Raw genomic sequence first — 6,000 nt, forward strand, 5'->3', positions numbered from 1 at the left:
TTTAAATTCTGAGATGTGTTTAGCATTTCTATAGTTTGCTTGATATTTAATCTTTGATGCACAAAGTCTGCAAATCTTATCGAGTATTTCACAATGATTCTCCATCGATCCCAGAGATTCTAACACAATTCAAAAGTTAAACGACCATGAAACAAACAACGACATTTTAAAGGATAAGCCACTTTCAAGGCTGCACCACGACATATTACTCTGCTTTCCAGCTAGATTCTGGTTTCTTGATCTAATTTTTGCTTTATTATTACACGTGATCGTGTTATAATAGAGTGGGACGTGATCGTGTTATAATAGAGTGGGGAAAAGATCGGGAGAAAATAAAAACCACGTGATAATCAAAATTAGAAGATACGCAACGTTGTTTGAAAACAGAAATAAAATGGCTGACAACATGACATTTGATAGTGACTCCAACTACCATGAGGTTTAAGCTAAGGTCGTTTGAGGTCTCAAAAAAGGCAAAAATCCCTTGGTACCAATCGAAAGAAGAATAAATTTGGCATCTATATCTTAAAGGATTTTAAAATTGGTGTTGATCTTGTTGAGATATTAAGCTCTAAAGTCACTTCAAAATTATCTCTGTTTTTAGCTAACCTTCGTTTACCACTTGTTCAATGAAGCATGACAAGTGAAAAACTTTACGCCTTAGAGAACAAGGGTATATAAGAAGCTTGTGTGCAAAAAGACAGGATCTAAAAGCATGTATTTCTCGAGAAATCAACCGATATTTGAGGGAGGGAAATTTCAAAATTCATCAAATCGGCCGCCATTTTTAATTTGTTCGGGTTATAGACATAAGATACCATTGAAACCCGCCGAATAATAGCCAAAACAAAAGAAAATGTCACTTTAAATTTTGCGTAAGGGTCCCTTCTATTTTCACCCCCTGGATAAAAGATACACCATATACCGCAAAAAAATTTCAAAATGTTTTTTCTCCGCCGAAACAAAGCTCTTCAAAGTTGAAATACTCTTCTTCACAAAAGTCTTCATTTTCTTCTTGATCAAATTTCTTTCTTGATCAAATTTCTTTATTGCAATTCTTAAATTCTCAGACTCAAGAATAATTGGCCTAGCAGAAAATGTATAACATGCCACAGTTTTGTGGGCTACATCAAGTAGAACTTTACATTTTGTAAGCGGCAAATATCAAAAATTCACTATGGTCAGAGCCCTTAACTCAATTATCGCACGACACGAAATATTTCCCGAATCTAGGTTCACAAGCATCTAGGTAGAGCTTCAAATTTTAAATGACATAAATCACCTTTATCACAATCGAAGGACAAAGCCGTGGATAATTCGTCCGATCCAAGACATAAGAGATGGAACTATCTTTTTGGCATGCAGTTTTCACATTCAACCTGAAAGTGATTGTTTAAATAATCAACTAGAAGATTTAAATCATACATGACAGTACATTTTCAAGAGGGGCTATGATACACATACCATTTGGTATGAGCCGGAATTTCAAACTGGTAGATGGATCGATCTTTTTTTGTCTTTGACCCCACTTGCGAAAGGAGGCACCGGTAGGAACTTATAGATATCTGACATTTTTTTGAACATATTCTACATAATCGTTTGGTCCAAGTTCGATAACCTATTGGAATCAACCGAACAAACTAGTTAAGAAATATCAAGACAACAGTAATGAAAAAAACGTAACACGATTTAAACCCATTTTTGCGTTACTGGAAGAGCTGATCCGTATCATGTAATGCCACTGTTAGTGTACCCGATCGAGGAAAGAAACGGTTAAAAACCCCTCAGAGTTCATATAAAACACTGTAAGTGAATATAAGTTAGCTTGAAAATGGTTGATAGAATTACTGTTTGGCAAAAATCGTACCTCCACTACGGAGAAGTTGCGACGCACTTCTTTGACGGTATGCAAATACGTCTTTTAACCCAACATTTGACGGCAATATTCTACTCTGGAGAAATGATTCTAAAAACTGGAAAGATAAACTAATATCACGAAGTGGGGGTACTTAGGCAAAAATGGGAGCTTGGTATGACCTTAAGAGTCGGTTTTTCACCTTCCAAATTCTCTCAGCATCCACAGAACCATCCTCACTAGATTTCTGAAAATTAATAGATAAACTTAATAATCCAGGAATCTCACTCGGTAAGTGTTTTATGAAGTGCAATTTGAAACAGACACAAGAAAAAAATTATCACCCTCCGTTTTGAAATAAGATAACTTGATCTAAAACAAGAAAACATTTTTACGCTACCTAGAATTTAATAATGTTTTTTCAAATCTTAATGGCGAAAAAAATTAAGTTGCCATAGCAGCAAGTTATATCATTTCATCATATGGGTGAATTGCATCAAATCTTACAGCGTCCCGTCCATAACTGAAAATCAACCTTATGACCATAGAAGAGGAGGGTAAAGACTTATAAAATTGAGTCAAAAACTTTCATCACTATTTAAAAATTACAGTTTCTGCCCAAAGAATGCAGCAGTTATTGCAAACGAATGTGCTATAAATGTTAAACTTTTCTTATGCAGAAATGGTAAATACAGTACAAACCAGACAGTAGATGTGGTGATGAAAAATGCTGCAAGTGCTTTTTCATTCCTAAAATTTTTAGTTAAGTTCTAGCAGTTATAGCAAGTCTTTTAAAAGCAAAATTAGCTCTAGAGAATGCTCAGCTGAATATTAAGGTTATTTTGATATAAATCATGACCTTTCATCTTGGTGTCAGTTATTTAACTAAAATTAACCAATTGAATTTGAAAGGTCAGGAAGAAATCACTCACACAAAGATTTCAAAAATGGCCATGGACTTTTTAGTTGATACCTTAGCAGACCTTAGCGAGAGTAACAATCTAAGAAAAGCCAATTTTATCCAAGCATTGGAACTTATTTGAAAATTTGACACACTTACCTGTCAGGGAGGAAATTTTAGTGGGGAGATATAACCAAAAAACACATATTCCTAAGTCTTCAAGTTCTTCTAATATGGCCTTCTAAAGTGCATTTTTAGCTACGGACAGGACACAATTACAGATTTGATGCAAATCACCCAGATCATTTTTTTGTGTATAATTACATAATGTCAAACTTCAATAAGAAAGAAATTCAAAAAAAGTAAGATAAACATTTTGCAAAACCTGTGAAAACTCCACCGACAGCTTTCGTCAACCATGCACTTTTTGTAGAAAACAAGGATTTCTCGCCAAATTCCTGTTTACTGTCAGTTTGAGTTCTGGTTTGTTTTTCAGGTATTTATTTCTTAAGGCACTGTATATACTATAGAAAGTATCGATTGCAGTGTGATATGTTGCATCACTGTCAACTGATTTGTCCCCATCTCTATCGATTAGCTTATCAATTGAATCATTTAGTGTTAAGGATCTTGAATGGGCATCTTCCTTGCTTTTCTGAGGGAATAAGTTTCGAAGAGCCTCCAAATTAGAAGGTTCTTCTATGTTTTCTGTAGTTATATCTGCACATTTTGAAGCATCTGGTTCTCCAGAAATGACATCTTTCGAGGCATCTGAGGTTTTTTCCCCTCCATCAATTGAATCGTTAGAAAAGCTATTTGAATACTTCAAATCGTTCTTAAGCATTTCCCTTGAGCAATTAGTTAAATGTGCTCCAAACTCAGCAAGCACAACTTCTTTTTCACACACCCTGCACTTTGCTGTTGTTAAAACTTCATATCCAGATGAAGAACTTGAAGATCCAACCAGCAAGGATGTTTGCATTGGTGTGATATCTCGGGTAAGTTATGACATGTCTCAAAATTGGACCGAATTTACCATAATTTTTAGATCGCATTAGTCGAAAGATACGAAACAAAACAACTATTGAGATATGACCTATGGATATTTAAGTTCTACCTGAGATGTGTAACCTAATTAGTTTCGCGCCCATTACGTCATAATAACGGTTTTCCTGAAAATTTTTGAATTTTTACGGGAAAATAAACTTAAAAAAGTCGCATGAAATGCTGGAAAATAATTAGGTTAAATCTACCAGAAGATGGCCTGATACCTTTGCTTAGAAAATATAATTATATCGCCAACTTTTTCGGCTCTATTGCGTTCTATTTTAGTTTTTTGAGGCTTAATGACGTCATACTTTCTATATATAGTTCCAGAAGCTTATTTTCGTCTGTCGTAAGATTTTACGCACGGCGCCTTTTTCGATTTGTTAGTGGAAGTGGATACACAACTTTTTAATAAAAGCTGAAAGATTTTTAAACTTGATTGTCCTTATATCCAGTTTTGGCCTGCTGGCCTGTGGATGATACTCGTATTGATGTGAATTGGAAGAAAGCTTTGTATTTAACTTATCTTCCATTCCATTTAGTATAAACATAACAAAAAGCTGTTAATAAAAGGTATAGATATATAGAAATTATTTCTTGTCTCGTGTTTATTTATCATCGAGCACTATTTAATATAATTTCATGACAATGATTTAGAAATTATTGCAAAACAAAAGTTCATAGAATCTGTCTACTGACTGTCTCCTTTTCAGAGCAGCATTATGAATTTCAGCCTTATTATTGGGGGAATCGTCAGCCTGTCAGCACTGCATATTGAGTTGGCATATATAAGTTTACAGTGCTTACAATTTCCTTTAGCTTTTTAAAATACAGATTCAGTTTGTACGTAATTCCAGAAGACGCTCCCATTGAAACAGTCAATAACTTTTTTCAATCAATAACCATAACCGATAGCCTGTTGATTGGATGAAATTACTTATTGTATCAAGTTGGAGTGTCTACATTCTATGATCTATGTATTAGGCGACCATCGAAAAAAAGTTCTGTTTGTGTCACCCGCCCGCATCATATTTTCCTCTGATTTTCCAATACGGAGAAGAGGGAAAGAATCCGGAAAAAAGAAATTGTGCTTTTAACATACCATAGTTTTTTCTTTAGTTCTTCTCCTCCGAACAAACGAACACATAAACAAATGAAATAATACTGATACAAATTAGATTGAAACTCCAAGGGAGAACAGCGTTAGTTTAGCTATAATTCGCAAGAACACAACAGATACCATCAGAAGAAGAAATTGGTTTACTGATGTTATTTTTAAAAACCCGGAGATCTTTCCATCTGCCAGCGCTACCCGCCCGTCTGTATGTATCTTTAACAGCTGAACAGAACAATTTTTTGATGGACGCCGTACATAGCTATCAATATCAGGACTGTCTTAATTTATAAATTAGATAAATTATAGATACAGAATAGAGATTTTATTAAATAAATCATCATCTGATTGATTAGTCTTTTACAAGACAGATACAGATACTGTAGTCTGTTTGTGTCACCCGCCCGCATCATATTTTCCTCTGATTTTCCAATACGGAGAAGAGGGAAAGAATCCGGAAAAAAGAAATTGTGCTTTTAACATACCATAGTTGTTTCTTTAGTTCTTCTCCTCCGAACAAACGAACACATAAACAAATGAAATAATACTGATACAAATTAGATTGAAACTCCAAGGGAGAACAGCGTTAGTTTAGCTATAATTCGCAAGAACACAACAGATACCATCAGAAGAAGAAATTGGTTTACTGATGTTATTTTTAAAAACCCGGAGATCTTTCCATCCGCCAGCGCTGCCCGCCCGTCTGTATGTATCTTTAACAGCTGAACAGAACAATTTTTTGATGGACGCCTTACATAGCTATCAATATCAGGACTGTCTTAATTTATAAATTAGATAAATTATAGATACAGAATAGAGATTTTATTAAATAAATCATCATCTGATTGATTAGTCTTTTACAAGACAGATACAGATACTGTAGTCAAACATGATTTATCCTGTTTGTACTGGCTGAGGGCTAGAATTTTATGCTGCAGTCTGTAAATTCTCTTAAAGGCTGCAAATTAGTGAACGGAAACAATATATAATGACTCCAAAAATGGAATCAAGTACTGTAGCACAATAAGCCTGATATGATATAGACCAATTTTCACAATTATGATCGTACCATGATAAAAGATG

Source organism: Clytia hemisphaerica, unplaced genomic scaffold (assembly GCF_902728285.1).
Source record: "Clytia hemisphaerica strain Z4C2 unplaced genomic scaffold, Clytia hemisphaerica genome assembly, whole genome shotgun sequence".
Classification (NCBI taxonomy): Eukaryota; Metazoa; Cnidaria; class Hydrozoa; order Leptothecata; family Clytiidae; genus Clytia; species Clytia hemisphaerica.